Source organism: Sus scrofa, chromosome 14 (assembly GCF_054392235.1).
Source record: "Sus scrofa isolate SSC_HxYL_T2T_F1_AM1 chromosome 14, Sscrofa_HxYL_maternal_Yorkshire_Landrace_v2.0, whole genome shotgun sequence".
Taxonomy (NCBI): Eukaryota; Metazoa; Chordata; class Mammalia; order Artiodactyla; family Suidae; genus Sus; species Sus scrofa.
This window is the reverse complement of record NC_139396.1, coordinates 5,269,608-5,283,938: the sequence shown is the minus strand read 5'-3', so window position 1 is coordinate 5,283,938 and position 14,331 is coordinate 5,269,608.

Below are 14,331 nucleotides of genomic sequence, written 5' to 3'. Positions count from 1 at the left end.
ATTGAATGCAGTGGATTCCATGCAGCGAGGCCCAATGCATCCCGATTGAATGCAGTGGATTTTATGCAGGATGGCTCAAAGCATCCCGATTGAATGAAGTGACTTCCACGCAGCATGGTTCAATGCATCCCAATTGAATGCATTGGATTCCATGCAGCATGATTGAATGCAGTGGATTCCATGTAGCTTGCACAATGGATCCCGATTGAATGCAATGGATTACATGCAGCATGATTGAATGTGGTGGATTCCATGATGCGTGATTTAATGCAGTGGATTCCATGCATCGTGGCTCAATGAATACCGATTGAATGCAGTGGATTCCATGCAGCGTGGTGCAATGGATTCCGATGGAATGTAGTGGATTCCATGCAGCATGGGGAAATGGATCCCGAATTAATGCAGTGGATTCCATGCAGTGTGGCCAAGTGGATCCCGATGGAATGCCATTGATTTTATGCAGCATGACTGAATGCAGTCAATTCCATGCAGCGTGCTGCAATGGAACCCAATGCAATGAAGTGGATTGCATGCAGCATGATTGAATGCAGTGTATTCCATGCAGCGATGTACAATTGATCCCATTGAATGCATTGGATTCCATACAGCATGATTGAATGAAGGGGATTCCATGCAGCGTGTTACAATGCATCCCCAATTGAATGCAGTGGATTCCATGCAGTGTGACTGAATTCAGTGGATGCCATGCAGTTCGGCACAATGGAACACGATTGAATGTAGTGGATCCCATGCAGCATGATGGAATGCAGTGGATTCCATGCAGCATGGTGCAAAGTACCCCGATTGAATGCAGTGGATTCCATGCAGCTTGGAAAGATTGATGCCAATTGAATGCAGTGGATTCAATGCAGCGTGATTGAATGCAGTGGATTCCATGCAGCGAGGCCCAATGCATCCCTATTGAATGCAGTATATTCCATTCAGCATTGTGCAATGGATCCCGATGGAATGCAGTGCATTCCTTGAAACGTGGCCCAATGGTACCTGATTGAATTCAGTGGATCACAAGCAGCGTGAATGAATGCAGATTATTCAATGCAGCGTTTTGAAATGCATCCCGAGTGAATGCAGTGGATTCAATTCAGCGTGATTGAATGCAGTGTATTCTATGCAGAGTGGTGCAATGTATCTCGATTGAATGAAGTGGATACCATGCAGCTTGGTGTAATTGATACCGATTGAATGCAGTGGATTCCATGCAGTGTGATTGAATGCACTGGAGTCCATGCAGCAGTGTGAAATGCATCCCGAGTGAATGCAGTGGATTGCATGCAGATTGGCCCAATGGATCCTGATTGAATGAAGTGGATTCCATGCAGTGTGGCCCAATGGATCCCGATTGAATGCAGTGGATTCCATGAAGCATGATTGAATGCAGTGTATTCTATGCAGAGCGGTGCAATGTTTCTCGATTGAATGAAGTGGATTCCATGCAGCTTGGTGTAATTGATACCGATTGAAGGCATTGGAGTCCTTGCAGTGGGATGGAATGCACTGGATTCCATGCAGCAGTGTGAAATGCATCCCAAGTTAATGCGGTGGTTTGCATGCAGCTTGGCCCAATGGATCATATGGAATGCAGTGGATTCCATGCAGTGTAGTGCAATGGATCCCGATTGAATGCAGTGGCTTCCGTGCACCATGGCCCAATGGATCCTGATTGAATGCAGTGGATTCCATGCAGTGTGATTGAATGCACTGGATTCCATGCAGCAGTGTGAAATGCATCCCGAGTGAATGCAGTGGATTGCATGCAGCTTGGCCCAATGGATCCTGATTGAATGCAGTGGATTCCATGCAGCATGGCCCAATGGACACTGATTGAATGCAGTGGATTCTATGCGGCATGATTGAATGCACTGGATTCCATGCAGCGTTGGGAAATGCATCCCGAGTGAATGCAGTGGATTGCATGCAGCATGGGGCAATGTTTCCAGGTTGAATGAAGTGGAATCCATGCAGCATGCTGCAATGGATCCGGATTGAATGCAGTGGATTCCCTGCAGCATTGTGTAATTGATACCAATTTAATGCAGTGGATTGCATGCATCAAGATTCAATGCAGTGGAGTCAATGCAGTGTTGTGAAATGGATCCCAAGTGAATGCAGTGGATTCCATGCAGTGTGGCCCAATGGATCCCGATTGAATGCAGTGGATTCCAGGAAGCATGCTTGAATGCAGTGGATTCTATGCAGAGTGGTGCAATGTATCTCGATTGAATGAAGTGGATTCCATGCAGCTTGGTGTAATTGATACCGATGGAATGCAGTGGATTCCATGCAGTGTGATTGAATGCACTGGAGTCCATGCAGCAGTGTGAAATGCATCCCGAGTGAATGCAGTGGATTGCATGCAGATTGGCCCAATGGATCCTGATTGAATGAAGTGGATTCCATGCAGTGTGGCCCAATGGATCCCGATTGAATGCAGTGGATTCCAGGAAGCATGCTTGAATGCAGTGTATTCTATGCAGAGTGGTGCAATGTTTCTCGATTGAATGAAGTGGATTCCATGCAGCTTGGTGTAATTGATACCGATTGAAGGCATTGGAGTCCTTGCAGTGGGATGGAATGCACTGGATTCCATGCAGCAGTGTGAAATGCATCCCAAGTTAATGCGGTGGTTTGCATGCAGCTTGGCCCAATGGATCATATGGAATGCAGTGGATTCCATGCAGTGTAGTGCAATGGATCCCGATTGAATGCAGTGGCTTCCGTGCACCATGGCCCAATGGATCCTGATTGAATGCAGTGGATTCCATGCAGTGTGATTGAATGCACTGGATTCCATGCAGCAGTGTGAAATGCATCCCGAGTGAATGCAGTGGATTGCATGCAGCTTGGCCCAATGGATCCTGATTGAATGCAGTGGATTCCATGTTGTGTGGCCAAATGGATGCCGATTGAATGCAGTGGATTCCATGCAGCGTGGTTGAATTCAGTGGATTCCATGCATCTTGGCCCAATGAATACAGATTGAATGCAGTGGATTCCATGCGGTGCAATGAAATTGATCCCGATTGAATGCAGTGGTTTCCCTGCAGCTTGGCGCAATTGATCCCGATTGAATGCAGTGGATTCCATGCAGTGTGGCCCAATGGATCTCAATTGAATGCAGTGGATTCCATGAAGTGTGGCACAATGGATTCTTTTGAATGCTGTGGATTCCAGGCATCATGGCGCAATGGATCCCGATTGAATGCAGTGGATTCCATGCAGTGAGGCCCAAGGGATCCCGATTGAATGCAGTGAATTTAATGCAGCATGCCCCAAATCACCCCGATTGAATGCAGTGGATTCCATGCCACGTGATTGTTTGCAGTTGATTCCATGCAGCATGGCCCAATGTTCCCGATTGAATGCAGTGGTTGAAATGAAGCATGATTGAATGCCGTGGATTCCATGCAGTATGGTGCAATGGATGCCGATGGAATGCAGTGGATTCCATGCAGCATGGCGTAAAGGATCCTGATGGAATGCAGTGGATTATGTGCAGCATGATTGAATGCAGTAAGTTCCATGCAGCATGATTGAATGCAGTGGATTTTATGCAGCATGGCCCAATGCTTCCCAATTGAATGCAGTGGATTCCATGCAGCATGATTTAATGCAGTGGATTCCATGCAGCTGGAGAAATTGAAGCCCATTGAATGCTTTGGATTCCATGCAGAATGATTTAAGGCAGTGGATTCCATGCAGCATAGAAAATGGTTCCCGAATGAATGCAGTGGATTCCATACAGCCTGGTTCAATGCATCCCAATTGAATGCAGTGGATTTCATGCAGCATGATTGAATGCAGTGGATTCCATGCAGCATTGTACAGTTGATCCCGATTGAATGCAGTGGATTCCATGCAGCATGATTGAATGCAGTGGATTCCATTCAGCATTGTACAACTGATCCAAATTGAATGCAGTGGATTCAATGCAGTGTGATTGAATGCAGTGGATTCCATGCAGCGTGGAAAAATACATCCCGATTGAATGCAGTGGATTCCATGAAGCATCATTGAATGCAGTGGGTTCCATGCAGCATGTTACATTGCATCCCGATTGAATGCAGTGGATTCTATGCAGCATGACTAAATGCAGTGGATTCCTTGTAGAATGGTTCAATGGATCCAAATTGAATGCAGAGGATTCCATGCAGCATGATTGAATGCAGTGGATTCCATGCAGTTTGGCACAATGGAACACGATTGAATGTAGTGGATCCCATGCAGCATGATTGAATGCAGTGGATTCCATGCAGCATGGAACAATGGATCTCAATTGAAAGCAGTGGATAGAATGCAGCGTGATTGAATGCAGTGGATTCCATGCAGCGAGGCCCAATGCATCCCGATTGAATGCAGTGGATTTTATGCAGGATGGCTCTAAGCATCCCGATTGAATGAAGTGACTTCCATGCAGCATGGTTCAATGCATCCCAATTGAATGCATTGGATTCCATGCAGCATGATTGAATGCAGTGGATTCCATGTAGCTTGCACAATGGATCCCGATTGAATGCAATGGATTACATGCAGCATGATTGAATGTGGTGGATTCCATGATGCGTGATTTAATGCAGTGGATTCCATGCATCGTGGCTCAATGAATACCGATTGAATGCAGTGGATTCCATGCAGCGTGGTGCAATGGATTCCGATGGAATGTAGTGGATTCCATGCAGCATGGGGAAATGGATCCCGAATTAATGCAGTGGATTCCATGCAGTGTGGCCAAGTGGATCCCGATGGAATGCCATTGATTTTATGCAGCATGACTGAATGCAGTCAATTCCATGCAGCGTGCTGCAATGGAACCCAATGCAATGAAGTGGATTGCATGCAGCATGATTGAATGCAGTGTATTCCATGCAGCGATGTACAATTGATCCCATTGAATGCATTGGATTCCATACAGCATGATTGAATGAAGGGGATTCCATGCAGCGTGTTACAATGCATCCCCAATTGAATGCAGTGGATTCCATGCAGTGTGACTGAATTCAGTGGATGCCATGCAGTTCGGCACAATGGAACACGATTGAATGTAGTGGATCCCATGCAGCATGATGGAATGCAGTGGATTCCATGCAGCATGGTGCAAAGTACCCCGATTGAATGCAGTGGATTCCATGCAGCTTGGAAAGATTGATGCCAATTGAATGCAGTGGATTCAATGCAGCGTGATTGAATGCAGTGGATTCCATGCAGCGAGGCCCAATGCATCCCTATTGAATGCAGTATATTCCATTCAGCATTGTGCAATGGATCCCGATGGAATGCAGTGCATTCCTTGAAACGTGGCCCAATGGTACCTGATTGAATTCAGTGGATCACAAGCAGCGTGAATGAATGCAGATTATTCAATGCAGCGTTTTGAAATGCATCCCGAGTGAATGCAGTGGATTCAATTCAGCGTGATTGAATGCAGTGTATTCTATGCAGAGTGGTGCAATGTATCTCGATTGAATGAAGTGGATTCCATGCAGGTGGTGTAATTGATACCGATTGAATGCAGTGGATTCCATGCAGTGTGATTGAATGCACTGGAGTCCATGCAGCAGTGTGAAATGCATCCCGAGTGAATGCAGTGGATTGCATGCAGATTGGCCCAATGGATCCTGATTGAATGAAGTTGATTCCATGCAGTGTGGCCCAATGGATCCTGATTGAATGCAGTGGATTCCATGAAGCATGATTGAATGCAGTGTATTCTATGCAGAGCGGTGCAATGTTTCTCGATTGAATGAAGTGGATTCCATGCAGCTTGGTGTAATTGATACCGATTGAAGGCATTGGAGTCCTTGCAGTGGGATGGAATGCACTGGATTCCATGCAGCAGTGTGAAATGCATCCCAAGTTAATGCGGTGGTTTGCATGCAGCTTGGCCCAATGGATCATATGGAATGCAGTGGATTCCATGCAGTGTAGTGCAATGGATCCCGATTGAATGCAGTGGCTTCCGTGCACCATGGCCCAATGGATCCTGATTGAATGCAGTGGATTCCATGCAGTGTGATTGAATGCACTGGATTCCATGCAGCAGTGTGAAATGCATCCCGAGTGAATGCAGTGGATTGCATGCAGCTTGGCCCAATGGATCCTGATTGAATGCAGTGGATTCCATGCAGCATGGCCCAATGGACACTGATTGAATGCAGTGGATTCTATGCGGCATGATTGAATGCACTGGATTCCATGCAGCGTTGGGAAATGCATCCCGAGTGAATGCAGTGGATTGCATGCAGCATGGGGCAATGTATCCAGGTTGAATGAAGTGGAATCCATGCAGCATGCTGCAATGGATCCGGATTGAATGCAGTGGATTCCCTGCAGCATTGTGTAATTGATACCAATTTAATGCAGTGGATTGCATGCATCAAGATTCAATGCAGTGGAGTCAATGCAGTGTTGTGAAATGGATCCCAAGTGAATGCAGTGGATTCCATGCAGTGTGGCCCAATGGATCCCGATTGAATGCAGTGGATTCCAGGAAGCATGCTTGAATGCAGTGGATTCTATGCAGAGTGGTGCAATGTATCTCGATTGAATGAAGTGGATTCCATGCAGCTTGGTGTAATTGATACCGATGGAATGCAGTGGATTCCATGCAGTGTGACTGAATGCACTGGATTCCATGCAGCAGTGTGAAATGCATCCTGGGTGAATGCAATTGATTGCATGCAGCTTGGCCCAATGGATCCTGATTGAATGCAGTGGATTCCATGCAGCATAGCACAATGGATCCCGACTGAATGCAGTGGATTTCATGCATCATGGCCCAATGGATCCTGATTGAATGCAGTGGATTCCATGCAGTGTGGCACAATGGATTCTTATTGAATGCAGTGGATTCCATGCACCGTGGGGAAATGAATCTCGATTGAATGCAGTGTATTCCATGCAGCGAGGCACAAGGCATCCCGATTTAATGCAGTGGATTTAATGCAGCGTGGCCGAAATCATCCCAAATGAATGCAGTGGATTCCATGCAGCAATATTGATTGCAGTGGATTCCATGCAGAGTGGTGCAATGTATCTCGATTGAATGAAGTGGATTCCATGCAGCTTGGTGTAATTGATACCGATTGAATGCAGTGGATTCCATGAAGGGTGATTGAATGCACTGGAGTCCATGCAGCAGTGTGAAATGCATTCCGAGTGAATGCAGGGGATTGCATGCAGCTTGGCTCAATGGATCCTGATTGAATGCAGTGGATTCCATGCAGTGTAGCACAATGGATCCCGAATGAAGGCAGAGGCTTCCATGAAGCATGGCCCAATGGATCCGGATTGAATGCAGTGGATTCCATGCAGTGTGATTGAATGCACTGGATTCCATGCAGCAGTGTGAAATGCATCCCGAGTGAATGCAGTGGATTGCATGCAGATTGGCCCAATGGATCCTGATTGAATGAAGTGGATTCCATGCAGTGTGGCCCAATGGATCCCGATTGAATGCAGTGGATTCCATGAAGCATGATTGAATGCAGTGTATTCTATGCAGAGCGGTGCAATGTATCTCGATTGAATGAAGTGGATTCCATGCAGCTTGGTGTAATTGATACCGATTGAAGGCATTGGAGTCCTTGCAGTGGGATGGAATGCACTGGATTCCATGCAGCAGTGTGAAATGCATCCCAAGTTAATGTGGTGGTTTGCATGCAGCTTGGCCCAATGGATCATATGGAATGCAGTGGATTCCATGCAGTGTAGTGCAATGGATCCCGATTGAATGCAGTGGCTTCCGTGCACCATGGCCCAATGGATCCTGATTGAATGCAGTGGATTCCATGCAGTGTGATTGAATGCACTGGATTCCATGCAGCAGTGTGAAATGCATCCCGAGTGAATGCAGTGGATTGCATGCAGCTTGGCCCAATGGATCCTGATTGAATGCAGTGGATTCCATGCAGCATGGCCCAATGGACACTGATTGAATGCAGTGGATTCTATGCGGCATGATTGAATGCACTGGATTCCATGCAGCGTTGGGAAATGCATCCCGAGTGAATGCAGTGGATTGCATGCAGCATGGGGCAATGTATCCAGGTTGAATGAAGTGGAATCCATGCAGCATGCTGCAATGGATGCGGATTGAATGCAGTGGATTCCCTGCAGCATTGTGTAATTGATACCAATTTAATGCAGTGGATTGCATGCATCAAGATTCAATGCAGTGGAGTCAATGCAGTGTTGTGAAATGGATCCCAAGTGAATGCAGTGGATTCCATGCAGTGTGGCCCAATGGATCCCGATTGAATGCAGTGGATTCCAGGAAGCATGCTTGAATGCAGTGGATTCTATGCAGAGTGGTGCAATGTATCTCGATTGAATGAAGTGGATTCCATGCAGCTTGGTGTAATTGATACCGATTGAATGCAGTGGATTCCATGCAGTGTGATTGAATGCACTGGAGTCCATGCAGCAGTGTGAAATGCATCCCGAGTGAATGCAGTGGATTGCATGCAGATTGGCCCAATGGATCCTGATTGAATGCAGTGGATTCCATGTTGTGTGGCCAAATGGATGCCAATTGAATGCAGTGGATTCCATGCAGCGTGATTGAATGCAGTGGGTTCCATGCATCTTGGCCCAATGAATACAGATTGAATGCAGTGGATTCCATGCGGTGCAATGCAATTGATCCCGATTGAATGCAGTGGTTTCCCTGCAGCTTGGCGCAATTGATCCCGATTGAATGCAGTGTATTCCATGCAGTTTGGCCCAATGGATCTCGAGTGAATGCAGTGGATTCCATGCAGTGTGGCACAATGGATTCTTTTGAATGCTGTGGATTCCAGGCATCATGGCGCAATGGATCCCGAGTGAATGCAGTGGATTCCATTCAGTGTGGCCTAATGGAACCCGATATAATGCAGTGGATTCCAGGAAGCATGCTTGAATGCAGTGGATTCTATGCAGAGTGGTGCAATGTATCTCGATTGAATGAAGTGGATACCATGCAGCTTGGTGTAATTGATACCGATTGAATGCAGTGGATTCCATGCAGTGTGATTGAATGCACTGGAGTCCATGCAGCAGTGTGAAATGCATCCCGAGTGAATGCAGTGGATTGCATGCAGATTGGCCCAATGGATCCTGATTGAATGAAGTGGATTCCATGCAGTGTGGCCCAATGGATCCCGATTGAATGCAGTGGATTCCATGAAGCATGATTGAATGCAGTGTATTCTATGCAGAGTGGTGCAATGTATCTCGATTGAATGAAGTGGATTCCATGCAGCTTGGTGTAATTGATACCGATTGAAGGCATTGGAGTCCTTGCAGTGGGATGGAATGCACTGGATTCCATGCAGCAGTGTGAAATGCATCCCAAGTTAATGCGGTGGTTTGCATGCAGCTTGGCCCAATGGATCATATGGAATGCAGTGGATTCCATGCAGTGTAGTGCAATGGATCCCGATTGAATGCAGTGGCTTCCGTGCACCATGGCCCAATGGATCCTGATTGAATGCAGTGGATTCCATGCAGTGTGATTGAATGCACTGGATTCCATGCAGCAGTGTGAAATGCATCCCGAGTGAATGCAGTGGATTGCATGCAGCTTGGCCCAATGGATCCTGATTGAATGCAGTGGATTCCATGCAGCATGGCCCAATGGACACTGATTGAATGCAGTGGATTCTATGCGGCATGATTGAATGCACTGGATTCCATGCAGCGTTGGGAAATGCATCCCGAGTGAATGCAGTGGATTGCATGCAGCATGGGGCAATGTATCCAGGTTGAATGAAGTGGAATCCATGCAGCATGCTGCAATGGATCCGGATTGAATGCAGTGGATTCCCTGCAGCATTGTGTAATTGATACCAATTTAATGCAGTGGATTGCATGCATCAAGATTCAATGCAGTGGAGTCAATGCAGTGTTGTGAAATGGATCCCAAGTGAATGCAGTGGATTCCATGCAGTGTGGCCCAATGGATCCCGATTGAATGCAGTGGATTCCAGGAAGCATGCTTGAATGCAGTGGATTCTATGCAGAGTGGTGCAATGTATCTCGATTGAATGAAGTGGATTCCATGCAGCTTGGTGTAATTGATACCGATTGAATGCAGTGGATTCCATGCAGTGTGATTGAATGCACTGGAGTCCATGCAGCAGTGTGAAATGCATCCCGAGTGAATGCAGTGGATTGCATGCAGATTGGCCCAATGGATCCTGATTGAATGAAGTGGATTCCATGCAGTGTGGCCCAATGGATCCCGATTGAATGCAGTGGATTCCATGAAGCATGATTGAATGCAGTGTATTCTATGCAGAGTGGTGCAATGTTTCTCGATTGAATGAAGTGGATTCCATGCAGCTTGGTGTAATTGATACCGATTGAAGGCATTGGAGTCCTTGCAGTGGGATGGAATGCACTGGATTCCATGCAGCAGTGTGAAATGCATCCCAAGTTAATGCGGTGGTTTGCATGCAGCTTGGCCCAATGGATCATATGGAATGCAGTGGATTCCATGCAGTGTAGTGCAATGGATCCCGATTGAATGCAGTGGCTTCCGTGCACCATGGCCCAATGGATCCTGATTGAATGCAGTGGATTCCATGCAGTGTGATTGAATGCACTGGATTCCATGCAGCAGTGTGAAATGCATCCCGAGTGAATGCAGTGGATTGCATGCAGCTTGGCCCAATGGATCCTGATTGAATGCAGTGGATTCCATGCAGCATGGCCCAATGGACACTGATTGAATGCAGTGGATTCTATGCGGCATGATTGAATGCACTGGATTCCATGCAGCGTTGGGAAATGCATCCCGAGTGAATGCAGTGGATTGCATGCAGCATGGGGCAATGTATCCAGGTTGAATGAAGTGGAATCCATGCAGCATGCTGCAATGGATCCGGATTGAATGCAGTGGATTCCCTGCAGCATTGTGTAATTGATACCAATTTAATGCAGTGGATTGCATGCATCAAGATTCAATGCAGTGGAGTCAATGCAGTGTTGTGAAATGGATCCCAAGTGAATGCAGTGGATTCCATGCAGTGTGGCCCAATGGATCCCGATTGAATGCAGTGGATTCCAGGAAGCATGCTTGAATGCAGTGGATTCTATGCAGAGTGGTGCAATGTATCTCGATTGAATGAAGTGGATTCCATGCAGCTTGGTGTAATTGATACCGATGGAATGCAGTGGATTCCATGCAGTGTGATTGAATGCACTGGAGTCCATGCAGCAGTGTGAAATGCATCCCGAGTGAATGCAGTGGATTGCATGCAGATTGGCCCAATGGATCCTGATTGAATGAAGTGGATTCCATGCAGTGTGGCCCAATGGATCCTGATTGAATGCAGTGGATTCCAGGAAGCATGCTTGAATGCAGTGTATTCTATGCAGAGTGGTGCAATGTTTCTCGATTGAATGAAGTGGATTCCATGCAGCTTGGTGTAATTGATACCGATTGAAGGCATTGGAGTCCTTGCAGTGGGATGGAATGCACTGGATTCCATGCAGCAGTGTGAAATGCATCCCAAGTTAATGCGGTGGTTTGCATGCAGCTTGGCCCAATGGATCATATGGAATGCAGTGGATTCCATGCAGTGTAGTGCAATGGATCCCGATTGAATGCAGTGGCTTCCGTGCACCATGGCCCAATGGATCCTGATTGAATGCAGTGGATTCCATGCAGTGTGATTGAATGCACTGGATTCCATGCAGCAGTGTGAAATGCATCCCGAGTGAATGCAGTGGATTGCATGCAGCTTGGCCCAATGGATCCTGATTGAATGCAGTGGATTCCATGCAGCATGGCCCAATGGACACTGATTGAATGCAGTGGATTCTATGCGGCATGATTGAATGCACTGGATTCCATGCAGCGTTGGGAAATGCATCCCGAGTGAATGCAGTGGATTGCATGCAGCTTGGGGAAAATTATCCAGGTTGAATGAAGTGGAATCCATGCAGCATGCTGCAATGGATCCGGATTGAATGCAGTGGATTCCCCTCAGCATTGTGTAATTGATACCAATTTAATGCAGTGGATTGCATGCATCAAGATTCAATGCAGTGTATTCCATGCAGTGTGGCCCAATGGATCCCGAGTGAATGCAGTGGATTCCATGCAGTGTGGCCCAATGGATCCCGATTGAATGCAGTGGATTCCATGAAGCCTGATGGAATGCAGTGGTTTCTATCCAGAGTGGTGCAATGTATCTCGATTGAATGAAGTGGATTCCATGCAGCTTGGTGTAATTGATACCGATGGAATGCAGTGGATTCCATGCAGTGTGGCTGAATGCACTGGATTCCATGCAGCAGTGTGAAATGCATCCCGAGTGAATGCAGTGGATTGCATGCAGCTTGGCCCAATGGATCCTGATTGAATGCAGTGGATTCCATGTTGTGTGGCCAAATGGATGCCGATTGAATGCAGTGGATTCCATGCAGCGTGGTTGAATTCAGTGGATTCCATGCATCTTGGCCCAATGAATACAGATTGAATGCAGTGGATTCCATGCGGTGCAATGAAATTGATCCCGATTGAATGCAGTGGTTTCCCTGCAGCTTGGCGCAATTGATCCCGATTGAATGCAGTGGATTCCATGCAGTGTGGCCCAATGGATCTCAATTGAATGCAGTGGATTCCATGAAGTGTGGCACAATGGATTCTTTTGAATGCTGTGGATTCCAGGCATCATGGCGCAATGGATCCCGATTGAATGCAGTGGATTCCATGCAGTGAGGCCCAAGGGATCCCGATTGAATGCAGTGAATTTAATGCAGCATGCCCCAAATCACCCCGATTGAATGCAGTGGATTCCATGCCACGTGATTGTTTGCAGTTGATTCCATGCAGCATGGCCCAATGTTCCCGATTGAATGCAGTGGTTGAAATGAAGCATGATTGAATGCCGTGGATTCCATGCAGTATGGTGCAATGGATGCCGATGGAATGCAGTGGATTCCATGCAGCATGGCGTAAAGGATCCTGATGGAATGCAGTGGATTATGTGCAGCATGATTGAATGTAATAAGTTCCATGCAGCATGATTGAATGCAGTGGATTTTATGCAGCATGGCCCAATGCTTCCCAATTGAATGCAGTGGATTCCATGCAGCATGATTTAATGCAGTGGATTCCATGCAGCTGGAGAAATTGAAGCCCATTGAATGCTTTGGATTCCATGCAGAATGATTTAAGGCAGTGGATTCCATGCAGCATAGAAAATGGTTCCCGAATGAATGCAGTGGATTCCATACAGCCTGGTTCAATGCATCCCAATTGAATGCAGTGGATTTCATGCAGCATGATTGAATGCAGTGGATTCCATGCAGCATTGTACAGTTGATCCCGATTGAATGCAGTGGATTCCATGCAGCATGATTGAATGCAGTGGATTCCATTCAGCATTGTACAACTGATCCAAATTGAATGCAGTGGATTCAATGCAGTGTGATTGAATGCAGTGGATTCCATGCAGGGTGGAAAAATACATCCCGATTGAATGCAGTGGATTCCATGAAGCATCATTGAATGCAGTGGGTTCCATGCAGCATGTTACATTGCATCCCGATTGAATGCAGTGGATTCTATGCAGCATGACTAAATGCAGTGGATTCCTTGTAGAATGGTTCAATGGATCCAAATTGAATGCAGAGGATTCCATGCAGCATGATTGAATGCAGTGGATTCCATGCAGTTTGGCACAATGGAACACGATTGAATGTAGTGGATCCCATGCAGCATGATTGAATGCAGTGGATTCCATGCAGCATGGAACAATGGATCTCAATTGAAAGCAGTGGATAGAATGCAGCGTGATTGAATGCAGTGGATTCCATGCAGCGAGGCCCAATGCATCCCGATTGAATGCAGTGGATTTTATGCAGGATGGCTCTAAGCATCCCGATTGAATGAAGTGACTTCCACGCAGCATGGTTCAATGCATCCCAATTGAATGCATTGGATTCCATGCAGCATGATTGAATGCAGTGGATTCCATGTAGCTTGCACAATGGATCCCGATTGAATGCAATGGATTACATGCAGCATGATTGAATGTGGTGGATTCCATGATGCGTGATTTAATGCAGTGGATTCCATGCATCGTGGCTCAATGAATACCGATTGAATGCAGTGGATTCCATGCAGCGTGGTGCAATGGATTCCGATGGAATGTAGTGGATTCCATGCAGCATGGGGAAATGGATCCCGAATTAATGCAGTGGATTCCATGCAGTGTGGCCAAGTGGATCCCGATGGAATGCCATTGATTTTATGCAGCATGACTGAATGCAGTCAATTCCATGCAGCGTGCTGCAATGGAACCCAATGCAATGAAGTGG